The 19,865-nt window shown below is 28.2% G+C and overlaps 1 protein-coding gene across 1 annotated transcript in view; it reads left to right on the top strand.

Annotated features, from left to right (window-relative positions):
* The first annotated feature begins 917 nt into the window (after positions 1–917).
* The window catches only part of LOC142330943 (facilitated trehalose transporter Tret1-like), a 91,115-nt gene continuing 72,167 nt past the window's right edge, over positions 918–19,865 (top strand). Inside the window, exon 1 of the mRNA XM_075376415.1 lies at positions 918–1,071. The gene's annotated coding sequence lies outside the window, so the exon portion shown is untranslated. The remainder of the gene's footprint in view (positions 1,072–19,865) is intronic.

Here is a 19,865-nt window from a genome sequence, read left to right as displayed (position 1 = left end):
CATCACATCACTGCTGCTTATTAGCATAAATTAAAATATTCATTTATTAGTAATATGAACATTTTTCGAATTTGTAACTTTTTCTGTTCTCTTTTCTAGTACGAATCAGGAACAGTACAAGTATTTTTTAAGAACTGTTGCAATCTGTTCCACGGCAACAGTTATGGGAACATATATCCAGTAATGTCTGCCTGAATACAACAGTAATTAATTACATGATTACATTCAGTAAAACAGACTTAAAAATTAATGTACTTCCAATTGCAAAAATAATTATTACCAATTTTTTATCTTTATTAACTAAAATCATTTTTGATAACATTATTATTAATAATTTAATAATGTAATCACTAATAATCCAAAATAAAAAAAAATTATATTTTAATTTGCTTTGCATAATTATTTTACTGTTCTCTTTTTGTAATCTCAAAAATCCTGATAAGGAAAACTTTTTCCCTTCAGTGAAAACATATCACCTACGGGAAATTTTGTTTTCATTAAATAACTTCAGTCGCATGTTAAATGTGGAAAAGGTTCATTAAACTTGTAACAGAATCAGAAGGGAAGAAAAAAAATCGTCAAAATTGACTTAGTGTACATTACATTACCATTAGTTTTGCTAAACACTACGAAAATTGTTTTAAATCCTATTATGAAACTTTTTTTGAGAAGAACAGATTATTTTAAGTTATTAATCACTTGCAATAACGCGTGTTTTAGCAATCATTAAAGGATTAGATATCGCGTGAAATAAAATTCCTATCAATTTATATGTATCATAAAACCGTTTTTTTTTGTCATTAATTGGAATAATTTTATGATTTTTTCATTCCAACCTTAATCGTTTTATAGATCTGATTATATGTAACGTATAAAAGAAGTCATCCACTTTCAACTTTTTCATTAAAAGAGCTTTTTACAATAATCTTTAACGATCATTGTGTCCTGCTTTCATTGCCGTTCACTGCACTCGGTGTTTATTTTTCTTATTTCTTATTTTATCATTTGTTATTTTAATTTTATTAAATACTAATTTGATGAAGTTTGTCGACATGGAGACTGTCACAGCAGGTAAACAAGTTTTTTTTTCTAATATTAATACATTCTAGATTTATTATAATTTCTATGGATTGAAAAGTCCAACACTATTTAAAAATATATATATAATTAAGGTTAATATTGGATATATTTAGATTGTTAAAATTTTGAATGCTGTAAAATATAATCGATCGGTGGATTACAGATCTTTCTTCCCTCATCGTTGGAAATTTCATGTGATTAATTAGCTAAGAAAAAAAGTGTAATTCTTGTGGTATTACACGTTCAAAAAATTCGATTAATTTAATCTCACACAATTAGTTATAGTTGGCCCTTCATATTTCTTGGTCCAAAATTTTTACTGAAGTTTTAGAAGGCTTAAAAAATTAGCCTGGGATAAATTAAGCTCAGTTCTTAGATTAACGTATTATTTATGTATGACTAATTCAGTCATTTAGAATAGAAGTGTGACACTAAAATTAATAAATTTCATTCAAGAGAAAGCGAATGAATATTTTAGCCTTCAAAAACAATGCAGAACGCCTACCTGTTTAAAAAAGAATCTCCTTCGGCACGCCGGAAGGCAGAGGAAAATTTCACCGGTGATAAGTAGGGGATAAAAAATATTTCCACCTTTAAGTTAAGAAAAACTTCAAATTTACTCAATACGACAAGCCCCATCTTCTTACAATTTCAGAAAAATTTTGGTCATCCCTTGCCGTAAGGGTTGCTCATATCAAAAATGTTTTCAGACAAAAGTTTTAGTTAATGTTTAGAGGACTAACGACCACTTTAAACCGATTCAATACTGTGCCTATTAAGGAAGGTATGATTCTTTTTGTCTTCGGAATCCCATTTTTTTCCACTTCCTGGGCCAACAGTTGGTGATATCAAAAAACTTTACTTATATAGGTTTTAGGCCCATATCCAAAGAACACCAGGAACGTTAAACGAATTCGATATTTTACTTAATAAGAAAGTTATAGCAATATTTTGGTTTTTTTTAGAAAAAGCCCCTCATGGTTCAATTTTGCTCATTAACAAATTCGACTGAAATTTTGGGTCGATATGATTGGTGCAAAATTACGGCAGTTATCGTTTCCACAAGAAAGTGAATTTTATATATATATATATATATATAAACCTTTGAACTGACGGTTGTTTTGCGATCTGGGGGATGTGAAACCCAAAGATGTCGAAATTTTCTGGAAGTCGAATAATGGGCCACTTACAATAGGTAGCTTAATAGCTAAGGATTAAAAAAAGTGAAGGGGATATGTGTTATTGCGCTTGTGGCTGGACACCGTTCTGTTTATTAACTAATTAAATTTAATTGTACTATTAATAAAATGTCTTTTAAGAATTTAATATAATTCTTTAAATTATTTTTTATTTATTTGTTGAGTATGAGATACAATAATTACACGAATAATTTTCGTGTGACAATAATGAACTTTACTGTCGAGATATATATATATGCATGTGGATTTCCAGTGGAATGTTTGAGTTATAAAAATTTCATGCTTAAACCAAGAATCAATGCCTGGACTTTACGTTTATAAATAAGTTCCTCTACCAAATAAAGTACAGCGTTAATTTTGTGGTATTATATAGCATTTTTATAAGTTGTATACCAAATAGTAATACCACAAGATGTTTTCATTTTCTACATTCCCAGATCGATCGATCCTGAAAAAATCTCTAAATGAACACTGATACCGATACAATTTCGTTTAAATTAGAACAAATATACTTATATTTCGATAGTGCTAACCACTTACCGAATAAGCGAATTAAAAATACAATCATCGTACTAAATCTAAATAAATGTACAAAATTGAAGTGTACTAATTATAAGAAATAATACCCACTATATAAAGCATAACATTTTGCGTATATTTACTGCAGAACTGGATTATTTTCTTTGAAGAATTTTATTGTAAAGTTTTATATAGTACAATATTCTAAGAATAAATTGTTTGGAAATACGCAAAAAGGAAATTACAAACTTTCGCACAATTTCTTGGTTTTACAATAAAATATCACTTACACATACATACGCACACACGCGCCACCCTGCCACATACGTATACAAACTTTCCATATATATGTTATTTAATAAATAAAGGGAAAATATACTTTACATTATACTTAACAGTGGAACAGTTTAAGAAATACTCGTAATATGTATAGTTTATACATTAATATTACGTAGTAAAACCGATGTCATTTAAATAATTTATTCAATGCTTGTTTAAGTATGCAATTTTAAGGTAATTGAAAATAATGGAAGATTTTAACGAAGTTAACTTTACTATATTATAAAAAGAAGATAGTTTTTATCAGACTTAAATTATCTTATGAAATTTCTACATATTGATTTGACTACTTCAACATACCGTGCGATCCGGTCTCAAAATGAAGCTTCGTACTTAATTTAATAGAAATGGCGTTTTAAATGTCCGTAAAGGTTAATGTAACTAATGTTGTAGGATGTCATATAATTACATAAAGACTTCGTAACAGATACTCTCCATTCCTAGATAGCCTCAGGTATTTCTTTAATTAAAGTTCAAGAGTAATCATTTAGCATATTAACACCCCGTTTGCTTTTCTAATGGATTTCCGACAATGAAATATCTTGGTGGAAACAATCATCGTGTTCATAACTTACCAAGGTTTGGCAGGTAGAAATCATATGAATGCAGGGAACGGATTTTAGTACAAATACATAGCTCTGCAATATTGTTGTAATTTTGTAGCCCCTACCTAAAGTGTAGATAACTTGACGCACTTCAGCATCGGTAATCTCCAAGGACACTACACCCTCGCGAAACCGAGCAAACTACGTCGCACCCGCAGTTGGTTTGCGTTATCTCTAGTTTCACTGTCGTCAGGCAGTAAATCGTCAAGTAATTTACGTAAGATCTCAATCATGTCTGAATTTACGCCAAACCGGATGGACAGGGCAGACGAAAGAATGTCCTTACGTCGTTTGTGTCCCAGTACTCTATAGACGACTCCCCGAAATCCTTGTTCCCCTGCTCACACACAAAGGAACGCCAGGAATCCCTCTCACCGTCAGAACTTTGTGAAAATATTGAGATCTACGATCTCTATATTCAGTCACAAGAACTGCTCGCTGTTTCAAATATTTTTTGTTAAAGATTTAACAAAATATTTTACGAAATAAATAAATATCTTACGAAATATTTTTTCGTAAGATTTAATTCTCATGTTTCTTCTGTTGTTGTACTTGATACTGCGGATCCATACCTCTGCTGTCCCATTCACAAATAACGCAACAGTATGTTGTTTATTTTAACTGCAATCCTAAAAAAAGAGCTATTACTTTTAAATTTCTACACACCTTCCAAATATACTTTTTATAACGATTTACTTTTTATACTTTTTATAAAGGTATACTTTTTTTCAGTAATGGTTTTCATAACATCATGGTTTCTTTCATTTTAATTCCGTAACATATCGGTACAAAAGAATAATTATCACTACTGTGAACCAGAACTGCTTTTAAGCTGCACTTGAAGGAATTGATGAATATGCGCACCTACTCAGGTTCATTAACTTGCCCTAATTGTGATGTAAGCTCATCAATATTTGAACAGTAAACTAAATAATTTTCTTCGGCAAAATATTGAGAAAAATCTTTCTATTAGTTTTGATAGCTCGAAATTTTTGTATTTTCCAAAGTAAATTCCAACCTTGCAATCTTGAGTCTAAATATTCAGCTTGATTTTTTTATTAGTCTAAATCTCTTTTCAAGTCGCTTAGCTCAGCCTCTGACATAAGATGTGTTTCACTGGATTCTGATTCAAAGTCTGAATCGTAATTATCTTCTTTCACAATATCTGTTTCTTCATCACTGTTTTCACGAATCGATTTTCAGGAACCTGGGAACCTAAAATTCATTCGTCTAAAATTTTAGAGACAATGATTTTGTAAGATAAAAGAAAACTGTAGTTATAACTCCTTTACTTAAAACAGAGCATGGAAAAGCTATAAAGGTCACTTTAAATCAACCATTAAAGTTCTTAAAATTATAAAATTAAAATAATTTTAAAAAACATAATATATTTTATACAAATTCCTAACGTTTCATTTAAACGTCAACGTAATTGTTATTATTTTTTTTAAATTTATTACTGGAAGGATAATCAAATAAAGGTACTACTTACTATTTATGCAACATAAACAAAAGATTAAAATTAAAATTTTTGTTAGTAACAGAATTTCGTAAATAAAGTTTTATTAATGTGGACTAGTATTTTAAATTCACCTGAAATGTTGAGGAAAAGACAAAAAAAAATTTTATAGGTGTGCTGTAATTATGAGTTTAAAATTTTATACTTGATTTGTAATTGTAATTATGTTACAAATATAATCAATTAAGCGATTAACAAAATAATAGTGGAATTAAATAAAATAAATTTGTGTAAGTAATTTGAAAAAAGTTCTAATTTTAATTATAGAATAAAAGTAAATTAAATAATGGTAAACAGTTAGATATTTTATACAGATTCGATTTTTTTTTAAATTTAAATATATTGATTTATTAATAATTATTAACCTCTGATTGTAAAAATAAATTTACAATAAATAATAATTCAATATAGTTATAAAAAATTTAAAAAAAGAGAAGTTATTAGTGAAATAAAATTTTATGTACTTTAAAAATGTGTATATGCAATTTAATAGATGTACAAGGAAGTTATGTAGTATCCATATTAGATTTTTTTATGTATGATTTAATCAAATTATTAATGATTTTTTTTTACTGTTTTCTCAAGAGGACTATTTTTAAAGTTACAAAAATATTTGTATAAGGTCCTGAATGAAGCGCATGTTAAATAAATTTAAATTATCACTATTTTTCAGATGTAGTTAACATCAGTGCCACACGCAACAATTAAATTATATTTATTTTATAATTGCACTTTTATTTAACCTGCAAATACTTTTAATTTCAAGAATAACCAAACGCGTTATTTTATTTTACATAGGAATAATCATCAGTTGCACGTCCATTAAATTACACTAAATTAAACTAGGTTATGGGCCGGCTTCCGTAGCGCGAGTGGTAGCGTCTCGGCCTTTCACCCGGAGGTCCCATACTTAACTGTGGACCCGGAGGTTAAAAAAAAAAAAATAGACTATGGGAATTCTATATATGTAATTATATAAATCAACCCAAAGCAAAATTAAAATATTCTTTAAGTGGTTAAGATAATTATTATTTAAACGAGTTTTAATTGGATATCTTATAAATTAACCAACAGGTTATGCTATAAAATTGTCAGTTGTTATCACTTAAAATAAGCAGATTCACCTACAAAATGACATCACAATATGTTCAAATATACAAACAGACATTGATGTCTAGTAAACGTGTAACGCACTAAAAGTCTTTTGCTAGATTCCTAACCAGGAAGATATTCAGGCAAGGAAGAAGACAACAGTTTGGCCAAAAAGAAAGTTTTTATTTAGTTGCTTTCACAGACCGTAAGTTCTGTTGCTATTATAGATGTACTACAAAAAAACTAAAAGTTAAAGGCAGTTGAGAATGGCAAAGCTTAAGTTGACTATTGATGAAAAAGGAAACATAAAAATTGGTATCGATATAAAAAATAAGTGAAACCAAGAAGTAGCCCTTCACCATTTTCTTGATGAGAGTAGTCGGGAATGTTCCAGTATTTTCGTCGTAAATTTCTTGTAACGATTCATCTCATCCCAGTAGAGTGTACATGGTGTATAGCTAAGTTAGGTTACGCACCGTGTTAGTATAGAGGTGAACGCGCCTTCGCAAATCAGCTGATTTCGAAGTCGAGGGTTCCAACGTTCAAATCCTAGTAAAGGCAGTTACTTTTAAACAGATTTGAATACTAGATCGTGGATACCGGTGTTCTTTGATGTTTGAGTTCCAATTAACCACACATCTCAGTAATGGTCGACCTGAGACTGTACAAGACTACATTTCGCTTACACTCGTACTTATCATCCTCTGAAGTAATACCTGATGGAGATTCTCGGAGGCTAAACAGGAAAAAACCTAAGTTAGATTGCGGAATCAACGATATTTTGGATAACATATAACTAAAAGAAATTTTAAGAATGGGATTTGAATGAATTTGAATCTTTCACGTTTCAATCCAGATAAATTTTGTTTCTATTAATTTTCAGCTATTAATTCTGTTTAATTATTTTTCCCGTTTAATTATTGATTTATTATGTTAATTTCTCAGCGGCTACCTATGCATTTTCTTTTCATTAATTTACTTATACATGTACTCACAAATTTTTTAATTGTTTTTTAATCATTTTTATCATTCTTCGTTTGTGAATTTGTGGATCTAATATTTTATAAGAAGTAAACATTCAATCTTTTTTTTAATCCTACTCTTTTGTACTCACACGGCAATAGTTTATTAACATAGGTATTGTTAATTGACTTTTTTTTGGCTTAGGTTGTCCGAATTTTGTTATCTATTTTCTCCCAAACTTGTCATCGGAAAATTAGTCAAATTCAGTAAACGATTTAAGACTACTAAAATGTAAAATATTTAGCTTCGTTTTATTTTTTATTTTATTTTTAATTCTGTTTACTACTGTTTCAGTGTTGCGTTAATTATTTTATTTCGATTATAAGTTTATTTCAAAGAATAATTATTCAATATCCTATTTTATTATGACATTCATTCGGGAGCATAGTTAAAGGTTTTACGGCAATCTAATAAAAGTATGTTTGTAAGTATTAGTTGCATTGTTGCCCATACAAGTGAATTAAACTACTAAATAGAGAAACTATTCGTTGTCACAATGGTTTTCTTTCCCCACAGGGATCAGGATATCACTCAATACATTCTTGAACAGAATTATTAACGTAGATTTCTTTTATTGTCCAGCTTTTTCTGAATGTGTGTATGTGGTTTGTGTGTGTGTGTGTGTGTGCGTGTGTGTGTGTGTGTGTGTGTGTGTGTGTGTGTGTGTGTGTGTGTGTGTGTGCGTGCGCGTGCAAGTTCATATGAATGATCTAATATCCTTAAATAATTTTATTTTTAACATACGATTTAATTTAAAACATGTGCTTTTTGTATATAAAACTAGAAATCTGATAGAAAATGATTACAAATTCACGAGTTGATTTCGTTAGTTCTTTTCATGTTTATTGGTACAAGCTGTTCGTTTCCCTCGCGGTTTATTTAGCTTCTCCAATCAATTCATACGAGAAGATTATACAGTCAATCTTCTGTTGTTTATTTCGCAGTACACATTTCTTGTTTAGACGTACAAAATGTGTTGAGTATTAATTACGGAGAATAATTCACTTCAAGTGTTTTTATCAAAAAGGTTTGTATACTACCAGTATTAGATTTTATTCACTCCTTTTTTTATAAATTATAAATAAAAGATTTTAAATTACAGGTATAACCATTATTACCATTACAGGTATAACAAAAGATTTTAAAAGATGGTTTTAGCCATTATTACAGGTATAACAAAAGATTTAAATTCTTCATAATGCAATAATGTGTTCTTTAACATGTTTGGGTGTAAGATAAACTCATTCTGTAGAATAAGTCTTTATTATTATCCAATCGTGGTATTTTATTGACTTCTTTCTTACATAAATAGTTTTGAGTTTTGTAAAACCCGTAGCCGCTTCTTAATCTTCTTGAAGCCAATAATTTAAGAACATATTTTTCTGTCTCAGTCTTATTAAAATATAAAGAGAGTAAATATTAGACTAAACTATTAACTTAAATTATGTAAACTTAAAAATGAACTTTAATTATTTTAATGAAAATAAACTTTAATTAACTTTTAATTTGGTTACAAATAATGTTTAAATAAGTATAAAATGATTAGAATGTAAACTTATAGTTCAATCTTCAAGAATAACTAAAAAATAATATTAATATAAATATATAAAATTAAAAAAAAACCTATAAAAATATTAACTATAAAATATGCTAAATGAACTACAATTTAACCTAAAAACATCTGTTTACTTTTCTTTTAAGTAACCGTCACCATATAGTACACAGAATTAGCTGAGGAAGTAAATGTGAGGCAAGAACTGTGTAACTATTTTTTATAAAATTGTTAACATAATCACTTTTATGAATTGTTTTGAAATTAAAGGTTATTAGCCCCAATATTGGTTGGTAGCGTTCAACAAAAACATCTTTTTATTGACATCGACTAAAAATGTATTTTTAATCTATATAAGTTAATCTTATATAGCGGTAGCGTCTCGGCCTTTCACCCGGAGGTCCCGGGTTCGAATTCCGGTCAGGCATGACATTTTCACACACGCTATAAATCATTCATCTTCTTCCTCTGAAGAATGCCTAACGGTGGATCCGGAGGTAAAAACAAAAAAAAAGTTAATCTTTTTATTTATAACTTACAATTACTGCGCTGTTGACGTTTATGGCGGAGTGGTAATAGTAGCATCTGTGTTTTATATCTGTAAGGTTGTTGGTTCAAATTTCTGTCAGGTTTTGGTTTTTCGTACGCTAAAAAGTTCATCTACATTTAATAAACTATAACAGGGCATCAGCCTGTTTTTTTTCTCAAGAGATAATAAATAAAATAAACTATTTTCCTTTCATTTAGGATACACTTTTTAAAATTTTTTTTTACATGTAAATTTTGGATTTATTAATGATAAAGAGTTAAGGCAATTAGATGAACAAAAATAGTAATGTGTGATATTATTTCGGTGAGAATTAGATTCGCGGTCATCTTTCTTTGGGTTTATTAGTTTTAAACTTCTTCTACAATATTTTCAATCGCGTGAATTTTTTATTATCATCAGACATGCTGAAGGAATATTATTATATAATTATAAATATATTATATTTATAGGCACAGCTGAATAACATTTATAAGGCTGTATTTATACATGAATCCGTTAAAAAATAAAATATAAGATATAAATTTAAATATTTTGGTTCTTAAGAACATTAAATAACGGAGAAAAAAAAATTAAAATAACTGAACAAAAAGAAATTAAACTATTTCTTAAAATTCCTCCTGGGATTAAGAAAAACGTTAAAACATTGCTTATGAATACTTAACCGCATGAATTGTAAGTTATAAAAACATAAAATGTAACAAGTACTCTGATTTTATGATGTCGTAATCAGTAGTTCACTTATATTGGATAACCTATCTGTACAATTTCTTCCTATTAAGTGATTATATTATCGTTATTGTTAAAGGAATGAAGCTTTTTTCTCCTGTACTGGAATTAAATACCTACATCGGAAAATGTTAGGATGTAAAATAATTATTACTTTTGCAATATATTTAGTATATCTAATGCAGTATATATTTAGTATTTAGTTTATGTAACCGTGAAGTCCTTTTAATTCATTATTATAAATAAAAGTGTAAATTAAAAATACCTCGAAAAAGTTTTCTGATGCTGAAATGATAACTTGTGTTACGAAATACGAGTATAATGTGGTCATAGAATAAAGACGATTACTGTAGCACATAGCGTCTGGAATATCTTTGGATAGTATACAGAAATTCCCAAGCTACATAAGTTTCCTTAAGGTTAAAGCCTAAATAATGAATTATTTTCGATTGAACATAAGCAAAGTAAATTGACCGTCATTGTTTAATGTTAAATCAATCATTCAATCGTTAAAAAACATTCACAGTTTTAATAATCTTCTTATTTAAATATTTTTCAATATTTGAAGCGGATCAGTTCATTCCGCTTTAGGAATTTCCATAAAACTCTATTCTTTTACTTTCCTTTTAAATAGTCGTAACTAACAGGAAGGTTTTATTAATACCTTCACAGTAATGCTTAACTGCGGCCCCGGAGGTTAAACAGAAAAAAAAAAAAAAAAAAGATAAAATTTTAACTTTGAGAGAATTATAATGATATTTCATTACAATTTCCATTTTAAAGGAACATGAAGAATAAAATGTATGTAGCTCTAAGCTCAAACCCCTAAATAGGTTAAATGATTTTATCCGTCTAGTCGGGGGTCTTCAGAGTTTGGATTTGACTAGAGTTTACATCGTATAACATTCTGAAACCGCTATCTTTGATAGAAATATAAAAGACTTCTGCTTTTTATTGCTTTCCTAATAAAAGCTATTAAATTTTGAAACAGTTCAAGAAATGGAAAGAATATAAAATATTCAATCAATTTTAATTAGTCTATAATAAAATGTACTCGTATAAAATTTCATCTAAATGGAAAATTACTTTTGCGATTTTGTATTTCTAGATGTGAATTGAAATATAAAGGTTACAATCTGTTAAAAAATGTACAGAGTGAAAAAAAATGTACAATGAGTGAAACAGTATTTTTTTATTGTATTTATTCATGGTAGCATGCGTTAGTCCGAAGATAATCTGAAATTTTGTTATTAAAATATTTATTGCCAGAAACAGTGTTACATGTTTATTCTATAGGAGTAGTAAACATTGCAAAACACATATTTATTTATTTCAGTATTTAGTTTTACGTTTAATCTTTGTTAAATGACAATAAATTTTGATTGTTATTTACTCTTGCGATTTGATAAAGCTGTAGAAATGACTGAACAAAAACAGATGTTTTACACCGTATTTTAGTTCCTGATTATGACGTCAAGCTCGAATTTCTGGTTTATTACTTTCATTACCTCATTGACTTTATTCAAGATTTTGTAAGAAATGTATCACTGAAATTAGAATTACGGGAATTAAGTGTGTTGTAAAACGATAGGAAGCGGTTCATTTTATCGGTTTAAAGGTTGTAGATTGATCCAGTATTCTTCCTCAATTGAATTTTAATTTTATGAAATATCTTTTAATTTCATTAGCCTCAAAAAAGTGTTATTTCATTACCTAGTGTCATCACTATTAAGACTAATTTTTCCTGGATTTCTATCCCAAAATGATTAATTTGAAATTTCTTAGCCGTAACAAAATAAATGTTTGCTATTTTAATTTAATTTAGTTCTCTCAGTACTGTATGTTAAAAGTTTACTTAAGTTTTTAAGAGATTTAAAAAGATAAATTTTAATTGATAAGATAAAGTTGATAATGATAGATGATTGATAACACTATGTCATCTAATAATATTTTAAGAGAATTTCATTCATCACTCAGCAGTCTCGATTGACCAGCTATCTCTACGGCACTGTAGTGATTGGAAGTGCCATAATAAAGAGAGAATGCATCTTTACGGTTATCGGTGAAATTTAATATCATCTGTCTTTTAATAAATAGAAAGCCATTCAGGCGGGTATCATAGGCGGCCAGCTATTCTTTTGGTTCTCCATATCTATCTAAAATACTAGCTTATGAATAGTTAAAATTCGTTTTTATTAGTTTAATAACGTAATAGTATTTAAGTAAATCAAATAAATATATTTCTTGTTCGTTTTAATAATGTCAAAAATTTTGTGATTGTATGTTAAAAAAAGTCCCTTTCGGCACGCCGAAAGGCGGAGGTAGAATTCACCGGTGCTAAGTAGGGGATAAAAAAGATTTTCACCTTAAAGTTAAGAAAAACTTCAAATTTACTCAATACGGCAATGGTTGCATGTGAAAAAACGTTTCACATAATTAGCATACGAAAAGCCCCCATCTTTTATAATTCCAGCAACATTTGGTCATCCCTTGCCGTAAGGGTTGGTCATATCAAAAATTGTTTCAGACAAAAGTTTTAAATTATATTTATAGGACTAACGACCACTTTAAATCGATTCGATACTGTGCCTATTAAGGAAGGTATGATTTTTTGTCTTCGGAACCCAATTTTTTCCACCCCCTGGGCCAATGGTTGGTGATATCAAAAATCTTTACTTAGATAAGGTTTAGGCCCTTATCCAAGAAATAGCCGGAACTTTAAACGAATTCGATATTTTACTTCATAAGAAAGTTATAGCGATATTTTGTTTTTTCGAAAAAGCTCTCCCTCATCCATATCCACCCTCACGGTTCGATTTTGCTCATTAACTAAGTCGACCAAGATTTTGAGTCGTTATATTTTATGTATCAATTTGAAACTTAGTGGCGCAAAATTACGGCAGTTATCGTGTTCACAAGAAACTGAAAAATATATATAAACTTTTGAAGTGAAGGTGGTTTTGGGGTCAGCGGGATGTGAAACGCAAACATATGTCGAAATTTTTCGGAAGTTGAATCATGGTACCCATTACAATAGGTAGCTTTCTCTTGAAATCTATCAAAAAATGAAGTGTAATTAGACTGAAAACTTGCAAATGAGCACACTTATTAGACCTAAGTCATACAGCAATTGAATTTCACAAAAATCTTTATTTTATTTAAAATTTGATCAGTTTTCGAGTAATATCGATTCTAATTATCTTACCCAACTTGCAGACAAGTTTCTCTACTCGTCTCGTTTTAAGTTTGTTTCTAAGAATGAGAATTTATTAGATAAAATTGATATATATATGTATATATTATTATATTTATTAGATAAATTTTTTTTATAATTCCTGATGAAATAAGAATACTTGTATTTAATCGCGGGACTTTTGTTGTATTGAATGGTTTAAAAGATTTTGGTGGTCTATTTATTCCAGTTTCAATTTAAGGTGATAAAACTTGAATGAAAGAATATTTAGAAAATGAGAAAAAGAATATTACTTCTCTCTCTCTCTCTGTATATATATATATATATATATATATATATCCAGGGTACCCTAATCTCTTGCTCAATATTATTTTTTACATAACGACGTTTTTCTCCATACTTATTGATGTTTGTTATAATCATTTATTATGGTTTCTTGCTTTTTGATTTTTCCTGTAGACTTACTTACTCATGCAGGCGGCGTTGATTTGTAGGCCTATCAGATTTGAAATAAAAATAGAAATTGTTTTAAAATTAAAACAACTTTAAAAAACACATAACCAAAGTCAAAAAACGCAGAAAATAAAAAATAATATTGTTCTGTTCTATAAAATTCAAAATTTTTAAGTTAGTATTAAAGCGTTAGTAAGTTGTTGGTAGGTAGTTTTTATTTATTGTCGAATTCAAACAGACGAAAAAAACATTATTTTTACTTATGTTAAAAGTTAATTTAAAAACGAATGGAAATTTTAAATAGAAAAAATTCTTTAGCACGCTAAAAATATACAATTCTTACAAGGGTAAAATGTGCTTACCAATCTTTTTCTTTTCTTTTTTTATTTATTTTGGATAACAAACACAATATTGTTATGATTGTGAAAGATAAACACATTGATGAAACAATAAATTTTTTTTTAACTATTACGAAACTTTCCTGATATTAAATATTTATAAAATAATTGACATAATTATGCCATCTAAACATTTTTTTTTTTTTTAAATATGTAAAGACCCAGTTATTGTGTACTGTTCTATCATTACAACAATACCACTTATGAAGGTTATACAGTTTTTAAACGTTGATTTTAAATGTATAGTTTATCTAATCTTTACTTTAATAAAAAAAATGTTGTACCTCTACGCACTAACATAGTGACTAATACTTATCATTTTATTAAACCACTGTTTTATTAAACGGATTTTTTATAAATTAGAGAATGAGAATATTAGTTAATTTGACCGAGATTTACGAATAATTAATTGTAGGAAATATCATAAAATATCTTCTTTTTTGATATGAAAAATTCGTAACACTTTTTTTTACATAAATGATTAAAAATTATAAAAATCAATTCTCGTATTTGCTTTTTAATTGTTATTATGGAACAGTCTCTCTTAATATTATATAAAACACAAATATTTAACAGACAACCAGCGTTTTTTTTCAGAGCTGCCATAGATTTTTATTTATTTTATTATTGTTTTATTATAGTGATGAATGACAAAACTAAACAAATGTTTATTACAAATTTCTTTAAAAAAATTAATAGATTTTAAGTTGGTTAATTTAATTAAACAACATTAATGCAAACGGACAATAATAATAGATTTATTAATTACATTGGTACAGAACATAGACTTCGTCTGTGGTGTTAGTTTTGAGTTTTATTTTGCCTTCTTGACTTGTTTTAATAAATATTTATTATATGATTAATATTACTTTTACACCTTATAGGCTTTATTATTTTGGAGTTATTTTACCCTTTTATTAATAAAATTCCGGGCGATGATAACGCCCAAGCGTTTTCGCCCACAAAAAAAAACAAAAAAAAACAGAACGTAGAACAACATCCATTCCACTTAAATATTGTTAAGCGTCCTAATCCTGAGGTTGATAATAATGGAAGAGACTGCAGTCTGGCTTCAAGAAAAGGAAAGGAACTAGAGATGCCATTGAGCTGTTAAGGGTAGTTAGATAGAGATATTTAAAGAGAGGAATAGGAATAAGTTTGTGTTTCATAGATTCATAGCTTTCTTTAAAAAATAACATAATTTTTGTTTCCTAACATGGAAAAAAAACCGATTGTTTTTTTTCTTTAACAAGTGTGTCTGGAATTTCTAAAAAATCTAAACGTACTGTAAAATATCCTTCATTGCAATCTACAATCAGGCCTGTACCTAACAGTGAAATTATTTCAGTTCCTGAGCCGCCTGTGAATGTATGTTTCGAAAGCAGCGATGAAGAATCGGGCAGTGAAGAAGACCTGAAGAAGACAACAATGACTTTGATTTTGAATTATCTTCCAGTAAGCCACATCTTATATCACAAGGTGAATTAAATGACTTGGTTAGGGATTTAAATTTATCAAAAAATCAAGCTGAACTGTTAGAATCAAGACTGCAAGGTTGGAATTTACTTAAAAAAAATACAAAAATTTCGGGCTTTCAAGGCCGACTAAAAGAACTTTCTCAGAACTTTATTGATGGAAATATTTTTGTTTACTAACATGCGATACATGATTTTAATCTGTATTTTATGCTGAAAACGAATATGTACTCAGAATCTTTCAGTTTATTGCACAAATATTATTTATTATTATTTTAATATTATTTATTGTTCAGTCATATTGCTGTCTTAAGGTTGTTAAAGTGCAGTGTCATAATGCCTCGAAATTTTGTAAATGATGTGGATGCCTTTATATATTTACAGATCTGTAATGTACGCAAAAACGTAATTCAATAAACGGTATCACACTTAGAGAAACATTAAAAAAGTTTTTGTTTGTCTATCAGTGTTATCGAGGTAATTTAATTTGTTTACTTCTATTGGCTGTAGTTTATGTCGCACTTAGGACAAGTTCTTAACCCTGAGGCCTAGCGCCTTTTTAAGATTCGTTCAAGTATAGTTTAAAAGTGATTCTACTACACAGCGATAACAAATATCCTTCGATACCAATCGCTTATGATATTAATTTGAAAGAGAGATACGATGTGATGAAAGACGTTCTTGAAAAATAAATTATAAAAAACAGAGCTAAAACAAATGTGTTGATTTGAAAGTTATAGCTATTTTGTTAGGCATGCAGTTAGGCTTGCATGTACTAAGTACATGTGTTTTCTTTGTGAATGGGACAGCCAAGCTAGGGATAAACATTATGTTACCAAAGAGTGGAAGAAATCAACTCCAAATGGACTCCAAATTTAACTCCAATTAAACAACTTAACTTTAAATGGAAAAAAATATTATTCATGAACCCTTAGTTGAATCCAAAATAATATTTTGGATTAAAATATTATGCTAGGAACATATCATGCTAGGACTAATGAAGTAGGATAATCCCGGGTTTTTGTACATCAGGCAGAAATTTCCGAATGTGAGTGAAGGAAAAATTAAGGTAGGAATATTTGTTGGTCCTTACATAAGAGTGTTGGTCAAAGAATTTGTATTTAACTCGATGTTAAATAATGTAGAAAGTGCAGCTTGGGCTTCATTTAAAGACATTTTGCAAAAGGTTTCTCGGCAAACAAAAATCCAACAATTACCACGATATTGTTAATCAACTTCTTACTTCGTACAGAGCTATGGGATGTAACACGTCTTTGAAAACACATTTCTTCCACTCACATCTGGATTTTTTTCCCGGACAACCTCGGAGACGTAAGTAACGAACACGGTGAACGTTTCCACCAAGACATTTCTGTGATAGAAAACCGCTATACAGGGAAATGGAATACTAACGTGCTAGCCGATTATTGTTGGATATTAATTTGGGATGTGCCTGAGGCTATTTATAAAAGAAAATCAAGCCAAATCATTCTAACACAGGTATGGCCATGCAAAGTTACAGGTTTTAACAATATTTTACCTTAATTTTTTTTTAAGAGTAATTTATTTATAACTAAGGGTGATAGAAAAATTGTATTTACACATCTGTAAAGTACGCAAAAACGTAATTCAATAAATGGTATCACACTTAGAGAAACATTAAAAAAAGTTTTATTTTATTTATCAGTGTTATCGAGGTAATTTAATTTGCTTATTTCCATTGGCTGTACTTATTTTGCATAAAGTTAAAAAAAGCTTTCTCGCATAATTAATTGGGATTTTATAAAACGCTAGTGTCGAACCCAAATTTATTGGTAATTTTATCTCTTCTATTTTACAGAAGAGTGATAGAAAATATTTTACAGATAGTGATAGAAAATTTGTTGATTCTATTAATTATTAGAAATGTTTCATGATAAATTATTCAAAACGATTAAAGTTATATATTAGACATGATCACAATCGTAACTAATCGTAATGTACATACCGTATTTATTAGCTGTGCTGTAACATCCATTGAACCGTCAGCTGTAGTCGATGTTTATGAGACATTAATGGTCCTAACAACCCTGAAGTAAAATTTGGAATTCATTTCTTACAATCAGGCTTCTGCTATTATCATTGTCATTACTTTTATGTTTAGAATCTTTTCGTCTTCTTATCCGCAATGAAGCATGTACCTTAGTATAAATTTTTTTTATTAAATTACATTAAAATAATGAAATATTTTGCATTTTTGTCGTTAATAAAAAATATGTGTGTGATTAAAACAAAAACTAACTTAAAATTATTACTTTAAATAACTTTTACTGGACAGAAAAACTTGTAAAAACTATCACGTAACAAAAAGTTTATTTTTCAAGCTACGTAGTTTCATTTTTAATAAATCATGTCTAGTGACTGCAAAGAAGCATAAAAAGTACCCAAATTATAAAAATAACACAGTCATGCATATAAATCTAAATGTAGCATCACAAATATTCGTGTCTATGAGAAAAGGAATCGGCGACGTTCCGTCAACGACATGAGATGAATTGTCAAATAGAAACTTATAAACCATTAGATTATAAACATCAGAACGAACCACCGACGGTTGTAATTTATTATGACTCAAGTTTAACTAAATATCAACTGACCAAATATTTTTTTCTTTTGATGATGTTTTCAGAGTTTTTAGGACTGATTATTTACACTTACACTGCTCAATACCAACCAAGACAAGACTCAGTCATAATCTTCTTAAATTATACACGACAGCTTTCTCAGTTTTTTTCAATTTCACAAATATTATTTCAAAAAAAATTATTCCTAAAAAGTATTTCTTAAAAATTATTCCTTCATTCATTTCAGCTCTACATAATCTGAATAATAATGTTGTAAACCAATTTACAGATATTCTGTAGTTATTTTATTATTAATTATTTATAAACTGGCTATATATTTTTACTCAAATATGTAAAAACCCTAATTAATTAATTATATTCGTTAAAGTCTATTCATTTTTATGTTTTTTAAGTATAGAATTTTATTTTTTGCATAAAAAAGAATTAAACATTTTTAATTTTATACATTGATGTGTATAAACAATACACATTTTTTAATGTTAATATTATATTTTCTGTATTACTCCCATGAGAATCATCCGTAACCTGTATTATTATTATTATTATTATTATTATTATTATTATTATTATTACTACTACTACAACTACTACTACTACTACTATTACTTCTACTACTGGATTAACTAATATTTTAATCTTAAATTATTACACAATTTTTTTCCCATTTTTATTAAAATTTTATTTTTAAAATAATAAAAATAATGTATACTTTATACATATTAAAACAATTATTAATAAAAAACTAAAGTAATCTTTATTTTTTATTACAATATAAAACCGTTAAAGTATTTAAAAAAATTTCTTTTTTTTTTGCAAAAAAAGGAAAAGACTTATTACTTGAATTATTATTATATTCTTGACAAACCAACATTCGTATTTACAGAATACAAATAAAATAAATTATACTTATTACTGCTTAAATTAGGTTGGGCTAATATTTTTAAATAAAAAAAAACCTGGAAAATAATAATCTGGAAGTTTTATTTATTTGCTTTTAATAATGCAATGTTTTTTTACAATTAGTTTCTCTATGAGGTATAAAAATAACTTTTTTATCGATCAGATATAAAAATTTTCATCGATTCTGAAGAAAGTTTTCAAATAATTCTCCAACTGAGTAACACATTGTTTAGTCGTCACCATACATACTGAAAAAAGGTTTAAGGCCTATTAATTTTTTATATATGACATAATATTTTTGTTATCCACTTATGATTAATAATAAAATATAAAATTGTCTTTTGGATTAATACACTACTCCGTTGCTTTATAAGGTTTGTAATACGAGTGATGGTATTATAGATAAATTTTAGATCAAAGTTAGTGTAGATAACGGTTTGCTTACACGATTACAGTCTTTGTATTACTGAAACATTACTACGTGAACAAGGTGTTCTTAATTAAACGGACCAGATTGTTACAGCCAGGTACTGACAAGCCTACTTATAGGCTCTTTGTCCTTTTTCTTTTTACAGTTTTTAAAATCTATTTCATTACTTTGTCACACTACAGGTTTTC

Source organism: Lycorma delicatula, chromosome 1 (genome assembly GCF_047948215.1).
Source record: "Lycorma delicatula isolate Av1 chromosome 1, ASM4794821v1, whole genome shotgun sequence".
NCBI classification, from domain to species: domain Eukaryota; kingdom Metazoa; phylum Arthropoda; class Insecta; order Hemiptera; family Fulgoridae; genus Lycorma; species Lycorma delicatula.
Note: the sequence above shows the minus strand (reverse complement) of the source record. Positions and strands in the feature narration are given on the sequence as shown.